Source organism: Suricata suricatta, chromosome 5 (genome assembly GCF_006229205.1).
Source record: "Suricata suricatta isolate VVHF042 chromosome 5, meerkat_22Aug2017_6uvM2_HiC, whole genome shotgun sequence".
Lineage (NCBI taxonomy): Eukaryota > Metazoa > Chordata > Mammalia > Carnivora > Herpestidae > Suricata > Suricata suricatta.
In genome coordinates this window covers 118,062,969-118,075,195 of record NC_043704.1, presented here as the reverse complement: position 1 = coordinate 118,075,195, position 12,227 = coordinate 118,062,969, and positions in this window count along the sequence as shown.

The following is a 12,227-nucleotide window of genomic DNA, read 5'->3' as shown; positions in this document are numbered from 1 at the left end:
TAAGTTTATTTTGGGAGTGTTTGCTGTATAATTGGATTTAAAGAAATGTTTAGAGGTGCAGTAGGCATGACTTTGAGTAGATAATGAAAGAAAATGCAAAATGCTTATTGATTTATGATGTGGTTTCATCTTAGCTTGGGCAAACCATGCAGTATTTAATATATAGTAGCAGAATATTTAGTAGTGAAGCTTGAAAAGATGTGAGCTCTTTGTGTGCAATCTTTCATTTATGCATGTGAGAAGCTTTCCTTTTTTTTTTTTTTTTTTTTTTTTTAATATTTTTACATTGTAGTACTTGTTTTGCCTGTTGGTGGTGTTTGCTTATTTAATACATTCCGTCAAGGATAGAAATTAAAAAAAAAATAAGTAAATTAAAAGAAAAAGAATATTACCAAAACAGAATCCATTAATGTTTCTTTGAACCAACAAAAGGAAAAGATTTAATCAGCATTCCTTAAAATTCTCTGCAGGAATGCTGCTATATTATTCCCTGTAAAAAGTTTCTCTCAACAAGCAAGTTTGTAGAAAATCAGGTGCTGTGTCCATATATTTGAGATTCCCAGCCCACATAGTAGAAGTTCAATAAAGTCCTCACTAAAGATAAAGGTAAAGATACCTTTTTAACTTTTTTCAGCCTCAAATTTACCAAGTTAAATTGACAAAAATAATTTTTTCACAAAACACTTATTAACAGACTGAAGGGCCAGTGTTGTACAATTTTGAGCTGGTCTCTTAAAATGAAAGCCTTGGCTCTGAAATTTCTAGAAGGCAAGCAAAAATTGGGGAGGGGCTGAAGAAAATGACCAGCAAGCAAAACAATACAGGCTGGCATCCTTGTGTCTACACTGTCCAAATTTGCCCGTTAAGGTCTACAACAGTTTGTTAAAAGGAGGTTTCCTGTCACTGAATAATGTTGTCTGTTGGATTTCTTTCTGATCTGAGGCAGCTCTTGATGCATATTTGGGAAGAGTAGCAGTGAATGTCACTTGCCTTCCCTGTGTGTGCTGTAGATATCTCCTCAAATAGCCTTACTTTGTTTGACATTTGAGAGTGATTTTTGAATGTTCAAAAAGGGCAGATTCTAAATCCAGATCTGGTGAGAAATGCTGTTACTTATCTGAGAAGAGCAGCCATGGAGTGCTCACACAGATGTGAGAGGAGATCTTTTTAAAAGAGAAATAAGAGAGGAGAGAGATAGAGAACCTGATGCAGGAATTTGATATTATTGAAGGCTCTGTGGTCATGGTAGACACCCCATGCTGTAATTTCTCGACATCCGGGTGGGATTCCCAACCACATTCTAAGAATATGGTTAAGAACATTGTATTCTCTGTACCATGACTCACTCACTCTCTCTCACTTTCTCTTGATTTATCAACACCAGTCAGGTTTGGGTTTATTGTATATTTGGATAACTGATTCTGACTCTAGCTTTGTCCTCTCTTCCCATGCCTTCCCCATGGTACTGACCGCTCCCTCCATCTTCTGATCCCTCTGGACAAGTCAACAGAGCAAGATGGAGAACAACTTTTCTTTCTTACAGTCATTGTTGCACCTCCTGTGTCTCTCCCTCAACTGGCTCCCAAGGCCCAGGATTATTGGGAACCACTGTTGCGTGGACCCTCCATGCTGCGCTTCAGATTTCCATTAGTCTTGGCCCTGCTCCGGCAGGGAGGAAGGTGCTCTCTGGAAGTAAACTGTGACCTGTGCAAAATGAATTCACTTTTCGATGGCACCAGAGGACCATTTAGTAAATTACTTTCATTGTACAGAATACCACCCTGGTGTCCTGGAAGATGGAATTGGTGTCACATGGGTGAGCTATTTTCTCTCTGAGAAAAAGTATACTTCCATAGAGGGCTCTGGCAGGTGTGTGAGCCTGAGTCCGGTGGGGGGATGGGGAGGGGCGGTGTCTGGCAGGACAGGGCAAGCATGGTGATAGAGTTTGGTCCCTAGCACTTCTAGAAGTGGGTCAGGACGGTTTTTTGGGGACACTAAAACTAATTCTTCACTGCAGTTTGTGTCAGTAACATTGACTAATGATAACAACAACAGTGGCAACAAGTGTTTACTTAGCTCCTGTCGAACTCTGGCACAGTGGAAGATACTGCACACATATTATGTCATTTAATTTAGAGGCAGGTGTTTTGATATCACCATTTCATAGAAATGAGACTTTAGAGAAGTTAAGCCTCATACTAAGGTCAAGCACATATACTGTATAGAAATGAGAGTACAAATTCATTCATTCATTCATTCATTCAACAGATATTTATGTTACAGAAGCAGTTCTAGGTGCAGGTAACAACCCCCTCCCCCCAAGAGAATATTGTATATTAGATGATGAAAAGTGTAGTGGAGAAAACTAAAGCAGGGTAAGGAGATGGAAAGCCTTTGTATGGATGACAGTTCTATTTTATATGAGAAGGGGCCAGGGAGGTTGTGTCTAATAAGGTGATATTTAAGTAGAGTTGAAAGGAATGCAGAAGTGAGCCATGTACATACTTCAGAGTCAAGGAAACAGTAGGAGCAAGAGCCCTGTGGTGGGAATGTGCTTGGCATGGGGAAAGACAGAAGGAGACCAGTGTGAGTGGAGCAAAAAGGGGGAGGGGAAGGGGTAAGAAATGAGGGTAAATACCTTATCAAACAGACCTCCAAGAGCGTCCCCACCTCTTTTGCCACATGAGGACATAGTGAGGATGGTGGCTGTCTGTAAACCAGGAAGTCATCTTTCATCGGACACGGAATCTGTTGGTGCCTTCATCTGGGATTTCCCAGCCTCCAGAAGGCTGAGAAATATTTTCTTTTAATTTAACATTTATTTATATTTGAGAGAGAGAGAGAGGGAGGGAGGGAGGGAGGGAGAGAACAAGCAGGGGAGGGGCAGAGAGACAGAGACAGAATCTGATGCAGGATCCAGGCTCCAAGCTTCGAGCTGTCAGCACAGAGCTCCACATGGACTTGAGCTTATGGACCATGAGATCATGACCTGAACTCAAGCTGGACACTTAACCAACTGAGCCGCCCAGGAGCCCCAGAGAAATAAATGTTTTTAAGCCGCCCAGTGTATGGTATTTTTGTTAGAGGAGCTCAAATGGCTAGTTCACACTATAAAGGCTAGTAATGATCCTTCCTTTTGCCGTGGGAGAGTCAAGCCCCTGTTTGCCTTTACTCACCCAGAGTCAGGAGGCCCAGCCTCTATGCCTCAGGGGAGTATAATCACCCTTTGGGCTTCCGTGAATGGATCACAGATGGATGCTCTAATTCTTCACTCTTCCAGCTAAGTATAGAGGAGAACAATACCCCTTTCACCTTCACCATCTCTGTACTTTTTAAAACTTGCATGGGGCCTCCACCCCCTAGACCCATATACTCGAGCCGTGAGAATGGACAACTGGCTTTGGGTTTTCCCACATTTCTTCCTGAGAGACTTCCTGGACCAACTCCATGTTGAATACGTCATGAATATATTTTCCTTAATCCTTAATCCCCATCTGAAAAGTCCTCCCTGCATGTTCCTGTATCCCCATGCTACTCTGTCCATGCTGAAATCTGACCCTTCCTCCATTTCTCTTCCTCTGTCCAGCCCCTCCCCCTATGCCCTTTGGAGCCCTTGGCTGTCATTCTGTCATCAGCACACACATATTCTCATCTCTTTCCTGGACGTGCCCTTTACCCTCTCACTCCAGCTGGACTCTAGCTCTCCCCGAGGAAATGGCTTCCTCTGTATTCTTCTCAAGGAGAGACTTTTGATTTCATATCCCATGGACCTGAAGGCCTGGAAAAAGGGCAAGTCTCTTCCTTACTTGCCTTTGCTGCTTCTAATTAATCACTGCTCTTGCTTCCAACTTCAAAGCTCTCAGTCCCTTTGAAGCACATCATCTGATGTTACCACCTGCTACCCCACCTTGTTGTCCTTCACTGACCTTAGTCCTTGGTGCCTCCAGCACCTGCTTTGCTGTCTTTATCTCTCCTGTCAACGATAATGACAGGGACAGTGCTCACTGGGTTTTCTCTCTTCTCCTGGAACTCTTCTCAGCACCCCAAAAGCTTTATTTTATTTAATTCCTTTAATGCTCTGAGATAGGTACTATTACCACCCTCGTTGTACAGATGAGCAGTCTGAGGTGCTGACAGTAATACACTTCGCCTAACATCACACATAGTTAGTGATGGAGTCTGGGCTGGAAGTGCAGTCTTGCTCCAGAGTGCGCACTTAAACACTATATTAAGCTGTTTCCTTGTCAATGTTCTTGGCAAACTTAACAGCTATGCAGATGACCTGTTTGACACCCTGGCCTCTCTGTTCCTTGGTCTCCTGGGTTCCTCTGCTCTACTGCAACTATTCACATGTGGTCACATCCATGGCCCTGTCATCAGTGATAACAGCATTACCTCAAAATACTGATTTTGAGTTTTACCCTCTTTGGTACCCCCAAGAGTAGTATCGCTCCTCAGGAGGAGTCCCATTTCAGAAATCTCTCAACCTCAGGAAAGCCCCAATTCCAACAAATGGTATTAACACATCCCTTCCCCCCTCCCCCAAATCTTCATTTCCTCTCAGGTGAGGATGGCAACAAGTCGAGGGAGCACTTCCTGGTTTACCTAAGGCCGTATAACCACAGAGCTTAGTGGCTCAAGACAGCAAACATTTGATTTGCTCACAATTTTGTAGGCCAGAAATTTGAGCAAGGCTTAGTTAGGTGGCTCTTCTGTTCCTTGTGCAGCAGCCGGAGTCCCTCATGAGGCTGTAGTCAGATGATGGCTGAGATTGGAGGATCCATGACGCCTGGCTCCCAGGTCTGGAACCTTGGTGGTAATGGCTGGGATCTCTCTCTTGCTCTCTCTCACTCACTCTCAATTCATGCGGGACTGCCTCCAGAGTTTATCTTGGGCTTCTTTACATGACAGCTGGATATCAAGAGGGAGTATTGTAATTGGGAAAGCTCAAAGCTGCAGAAGGCACACTCAGCACTTCAGCTGCATTCTCTTACTCAAAATATACAGTGAGCCCAGATCCAATAGATGCCATCTCTTACTGGGTGAGAGGCAGGATCATACCGCCAAAGAGCACGTGCCTGGAGGGTATTGTTCCAGCCATCTTTGGAAACACATTTTAACCGGAACATAGCACTACAGTTTCCTATTACCTCCCTTGTCCTCTCCCCCTCCCTCCTTGCCTGACCATATTCCTGACCTGGTCAAACCCAACTATCAGTCTCCTCCATGCCTGCGTTTGAGTAGATGAATGTTTTCGGAGAAAAATCATGCAACTTTCTGACTTTTTACTAGAAACTCTCTAACTTTTAAAATTTGCTTCCAAGCTTCTGGGCTTCTTCCAAATCTGCATGCCTTGCTCCTTCTAGACTAAGGCCCTTGAATGTGACACTCCCCCAAACATTTGCATAGTTGCTGTCACCATTCACATCTCATCTCCTCCCAGAAGCCTTCTCTGAATCCCCTAGTCAGAAAGATTTCACTTGCCCTCTTGTCGACAACCTGTATCACATTACTTCATTGTCCTCATAGCAGTAACCCTCTAAAATTTGATTATTCATCAAATTGTTTCTGTGTTTACTGTTAATTTCCTCAGCAGAATGTTAGCTTTTTGAGGGCAATACTTTATTTTGTGATTCACAGCGTCTAGACAAGGCCTAGCACAGAGTATGTTCTCTGTAGATGTTTATTGACTCACAGAACCAGTGCTTTTTGATTTACTGAATTATATAGGTAATTCAAGACATATGAGAAAAATTTCAAATAACATCAAGGCATAAAATAAAAAGTAAAATTATCCTTCTGCCTTCTCCAGTCCTGATCCCAAGAAGTAAGTTGATTGAGGAAGTTGTGGAATTTAGCACAAGAACATCATCCGTCTCCTCTTCTGTTTTTGGAAGTTATATTATTGTTTAGAATGCCTTCTTTTCATTCCCTTTATAACTGTATACCATCTTCTGGTTATAGTTTATCACTATTTCTTGGGCCCCCTTTATGTAAGAAGAGAAAATGTACCATAGACTCTCCCTTCCCCTATTCCCTGGCCCCTTTCCCCTCAACTTGGGTTATTACTTTTACATGATCAAGTCTTATTACATTTATATTCTGATCTGTAACTATAATTATGTCTTCTGTGCTTTGACGATAGGTTAGTTTCTTAAAATTGAAAACCATTAAACGGCAATTGGAAATTATAATTATGTAAATATTATTCAGCAGAGAACCAAGTAGTTTGATTAGAGTTGTAGAGAAAGAAAAAAAATCCAAAATTACCAAACTTATGGCACTCAAAGGAGAAAAGACCCAATCTTCAAGGTCAAATGAGTTCTCCATTTTCTACTTCATATTACTTTACTTGCTAAAATCACGCTGCAGTTTAATTTGCTTTGATTTGACATATGACACTTCCTGACAGCTTTCTTTATCTTTTCTAAAATCTCCAATTGCCTCTTTTTTCTTGTTGATATAAATATTATAATAATAAAATAAATCTTTTTATAGCAGTTACTGAGGGTCAGGCACTAAATATTGTACATGCATTATTTCATTTAATACCCACAATGACCCTAGGATGTAGAAATTATTTTTATGCCCACTTTTAAATCAGAAAAGTGAGCCAAAGGGAATTTAAGGAATTGCTCAAGGTCATATACTTAGTGTACAATTTGAACCAAATGGTATGATTTTGGAGATGGAGATTTTAACCACGTGATATATTTATCTAAGTAGTAAGCATATCAAGCGTCTGTAATTACACTGTTGTTGAAATAAATTGATTTTTTAAGTTGATGGCTGTTATGGAGTGTGTGGGGGGATTCCCGACTTCCTGTTTTGGTGGGAGTTTTAGGTTTTCTTATTGCTGCACAGCTCCCATCTTGACATTTTATTTTGTTGCACTTCTGGTTTGGTCCACACATCTTCCTGTTTCTTTTGTTTCATTTAAATTTTTGCTGGCATACAAGTAAGTCTTTCAGAAGGCATAACTAGAAAGCCAAATTTCTGAATCCTTGCATGTTTAAAAAGTCCTCACGCTTGACTGATGGTTTGCTTAGCTATAGAATTTAGGTTGAAAATAATCCACCAGAACTTTGCTGGGATTGCTTCACTGTCTCACAGGATCCAGAATAATTGATGAGCGGTCTGATGCCCATTCTTTTGTAGATATTCCCTGCCTGCCCCCCCCCGACCCATAAGGTTTATGTTCTCCTTATCTTTGATGTTTTAAAATTTTATAAGGATATATTTAGGTGTGGGCCTTTTTGTTCAGTAATTGGTGCATCCAAGACTTGTGTTTGCTTTTGTTCTAGGAAATTTTCTTCAATGATTTATTTAATTTTCTCCCTTCCAACTTCTATTTTTTTTCTCTCTTTCTGGAACTTCTGTGATTGGTGTTGGAATTTCTAGATGGAGGTTAGAGCTACCATTTTGCTTAAGTGTGTCTCTTTTCCTTTAAACATTTTCTCCTTTCCTTTCTTTGAATCTCAGTCTCTCTGTGACTTTGTCTTCTGGCCCTTCTATTGATTTTTCTTGTGACAATTACGTATTTAATTTCCAGAGCACTGCAGCTATTCTCTGCACTATGTTCAGGTAGCCTGTTCAGTTTTGATGGATACAGTCTCTTTTCAGACCTGTACACGCACTTTAGTGATCAGTTCCTTTGTTTACCTTCGAGATTCTTTCATGCTGTTGTTTTTCTTAAATGTTTGCGGAGACTTGGTGGCTTGTTCCTATCTGTAATAGGAGGGTTAGATGTTTAAATGTGGGCCACTGAGGTAACTTTCTTTCGGAGCTGAGATCTCTGTCTACAGCACATCTCCCCATCCTTCTGTTTCAAAAGATGTCTCAGGACTATTCATACTCTGGGGGCAGTTCACACTGCTTGCTCCCCATATATAACCCGGTGTATTTTTATCCAACTAAACCCAGCACAATGTGAGTGCCATGGGAAGGCTTTAAGGAAACAGGCTTGAAGTCCAAGAGTGGCTTGAGGGAGAGTTGTGAAGAAGGGGAATCTGTCTTATAGGTGGTGGTAGGTCTGCCAGGGGTTGGTATTTTGAGTGGCTGATTGTCTACAATGGAACCCTAGAGGGTTTCTGTCTTTGTTTTATTATTGTTATTATTACTTTTGAGAGAGAGCAGGGGACGGGGCAGAGGAGAGATAGAATCTTAAGCAGGCTCCGTGCCCAGTGAGGAGCCTCATGAGGGGCTTGATCCCACAACCATGAGATCATGATCTGAGCTGAAATCAAGAGTCAGAGGCTTAACTGACTGAACTACCCAGAAGTTCCTGTTTTTCTAAATGAAGACTTTATTTTTTTAAAGTAGTTTAAGGTTCACGGTGAAGTTGAGGGAAAGGTACAGAGGTTTTCCTTATACCCCTCCTTCCACACATGCATGGTTTCCCCCACTATGGATATTCCACCACAGAGGGGTACATTTGTTACAGCTGATGAACCTACAGTGCCACATCATGATCACCCAAAGTCTAGAGTTTACATTAAGGTTCATTCTTGGTGTACACATGTGTGATGACATGTCTCCATTATTATAGTATACAAAGCATTTCCACTGCTCAAAAAGTGGTCTGTGCACTTCCTGTTAACCCTTCTCTCCCCCTGCCCCAGCCTCTGGCAACCATGGATTTTTTGATTGTCTCCATAGTTTTGACTTTTCTAAAATGTCGTATCAAGAATGTCACATTATTGGAATCATATAGTATGTGCCTTTTCAGATATGCTTCTTTCACTTAGTAATATGCATTTAAGTTTTCTCTCTAAGTCTCAATAGTGCACTTCTTTTTATTGCTGAATAATATTCCATTGTCTGGATGTACTACATTTATTATCCTGAAGGACATCTTGATTGCTTCCAGTTTAGAGTGTTTTTAATGGTGGTGAGTTCTATCTCTTCTAGGGGCACTTGGGTGGCTCAGTCTGTTGAGTGTCCGACTTTGGCTCAGATCATGATCCCACTGTTTGTGGGTTTGAGCCCTGCATCGGGCTCTGTGCTGACAGCTCAGAGCCTGGAGCCTGCTTCAGATTCTGTATCTCTCCCTCTTTCTGACCTCCCCTGCTTGCACTGTCTCTCTCTGTCTCTCAAAAATAAATAAAAAAATATTAAAAAAAAATTAAAAAAAGAATGATCTCTCCTAGCCCCCAGTTATCTTACAAAGTCATGGCCCAGCCATAACAACTGGCAGCACAGCAGACCTCCAGGACTCAGAATATAGAACACCTGTTTAAATCTCTGTCTAAGAAGGAGCTGGGCATGCGACCCTTGAACTAGCTCCGGCCTCTTCCTAACTTCTTATTTTGTGCTTATTTTACCACTCATATATTTTTTCTCTTGTGAATATTTGATTATTGTGAAAATTTGAAAAATTCGGAAGAGTTAGAATATTAACTATCACTCAGTAAAAATGTTAAATGTTAAGTAGCATATGATGTATGCAGTTTTTATTTGACTTAAAAAATTATAGCTTGGAGCACCTTGGTGGCTCAGTTGGTTAAGCAGCTGGCTTTGGCTCAGGTCATGATCTCATGGTTTGTGGGTTCAAGCCCCACATCAGGCTCTGTGCTGACAGCTAGCTCAGAGCCTGGAGCCTATTTCAGATTCTGTATCTCCCTCTCTCTCTGATCCTCCCTGCTCATGGTATGTCTCTCTGTCTCTCAAAAATAAATAAAAAACATTAAAAAAAGTATAGCTCATTTTTTAAAAAGTTTATTTATTTATTTTTGGGAGAGACAGTGTGAGTGGGGGGAGCAGAAAGAGAGAGAGAGAGAGAGAGAGAGAGAGAGAGAGAGAGAGAGAGAGAGAGAGAGAATCTTAAGCAAGCTCCACGCTGTCAGCGCAGAGCCTGACGTGGGGTTTGAACTCATGAAACCATAAGATCATGACCTTAGCCAAAACCAAAATTTGGATTCTTAACTGACTGAGTCATCCAGGAGCCCCTTTAGCTCTGTTGAGTTTTTAAACATTCATCAAAACATGATCCGTTTTAAAAATTTTTTAAAAATGTTTTTTATTTATTTTTGAGAGACAGAGAGAGACAGTGTGAGCTGGGGAGGGTCAGGGAGAGAGGGAGATACAGAATCTAAAGCAGGCTCTAGGTTCTGAGCTAGCTGTCAGCGCAGAGCACTATGTGGGGCTCGAACCCACAAACTGTGAGATCATGGCCTGAGCCAAAGCCAGATGCTTAACCGACTGAGCCACCCAGGCGCCCCAAAACATGATCCTTGATGTCTGTGTGATATTTATCACATGGGTATACTAAAGTTTTTCTCTACTTTTGAGGTTTGGGGTATTTCTGAAGTTTTTCTGTTGTGAATACTGCTATGAGAAATAGATTCATTCATAAAGTTTTGCTTTGTTTTGTTTTTGCCCATTTCTTAGTTCCTTGGATTAATTCTTAGAATGCAGATAATAGGCCAAAGTGTTTCAACACATTCTAAAGCTTTTGATACATGCTGCCTAATTGTCCATCTGTTGATGGTGTATCAATGGCTATAGTTTTGTTAGTGTGTAAAAATTCCCTTTAGACGGAACTAGCATCTAAACTTGATAGTGTCTTAACAAAGCTAGAGATTGGGGGTAAAAGAATTTTCTATCAGCATGATAGGGGAAAATATTTTTCAGCTTTTTTTTAAATCTCTTGCATTAAAAAAATCCTTAGTGAGATTAAATATGTCTATTTATCCCATTTGCATTTCTTCTTTTTTAATTTTTCATTTCAGATCTTTGGCCTATTAGTGTGCTAGTATGCTTTCTTTTATTAATTTATTTGTAAGACCTTTATAAATTAAGACTTTTTCTCTTTCATACATTTGTATGAATATATGTATATCTATGCCTACAAAATAAAAGTTTATTTAAACATTGTTTATTTAAATCTTGCTACTGTTGCATTTCTAAAGCAGGGATGAGATGTGAGCCCTCCATGCAAGGGGTGGGCCTCCTTTTGGAGGCATGGGGCCTTGAGCACTGTTACCATTTTGCAAAGCTCCAGGGATGCAAAACAAAAGAAACGGCAGCTTTGAAGGTCCCTGCCAAACTCTTAAGAGCAACAGGATTAGGAGGAAAACGAGGCTTCTAAGAGCATGACTAAACATTTAATACCCCCTCAGAACCCACAAAACAAAAACACAATCATCTTCATCTCACAATTAAAAAGAAATCATGAAGGACAGTGGCTTTGCTGATTTCCCTAATTGGATTATAAACCTTAGATGGAATATTTTTTGCAACAAAGTGGCCAAAGCTTTATGGCCAAGACAGCATACCTTCAGGCACCCAAGACCATTCATCCCTAGAAACATGGGGCTTAATTTCTACGTCATACCTGGTTTTAGTTTGCATAAATTTCCAACTGCTTTTGAAACAATTCAATTTCAAGAATAGTGGATTGAACCCACTTTGGTGGTGGCCATTAATAGCTCTCATGTGATGAGTATTTCTGAAAACTTTTTTTTTTCTCGTCACAAAAAATGAACTGGTGATGCATAAGCTAGCATTAAGAAAGAGCTTAATATATTGGCAGATAAAAACACAACACACACTGAAGGAATTCTGGACATAAGCCATAAAAGTGTTTTCAATTTCTTTTGGTGTTAAGATACAGCATAAGAAACTAGTCAATTTCTGGAGAGTCACTTGAGGCAATTTGCATATAGAATGTTTACGGCAGATGTGACTGAATAAATGGAGTCAGTTCCTATGAATGTTGCCTCCCATCTTTGTCCAGGCTACCAGCATCTGGAAATTGTGACCATGCTGCATTCAGAAAAATGATTTCAGGGATCGAGAGACAATAGTGGGTCTTCCCCACAAAGTCTATATGATTTTAACTGAACTTGCAGCTAACTGATGTGGTACTATTAGAGGTTTCTGTGAGGTGAGCAACTTAAACAACTCTTTCAACAGCAAGAGAAATAAATGTTTTTCTCCCAGTCACAAAACCTTTTCTTCGCCTTTCCTTTAAAAATTTTTTTTTTAACATTTATTTATTATTGAGAGATAGAGCATGAATGGGGTAGGCGCAGAGAGAGAAGGAGACATAGAATCTGAAGCAGGCTCCAGGCTCTGAGCAAGCTGTCAGCACAGAGCCTGACTCAGGGCCCAAACCTGTGAATGGAAAGATCATGACCTGAGCTGAAGTCAGTTGCTCAACCGACTGAGCCACCCGGGTGTCCCATTTTCCTCCCCTCCCCTCCCCTCCCCTCCCCTCCCCTCCC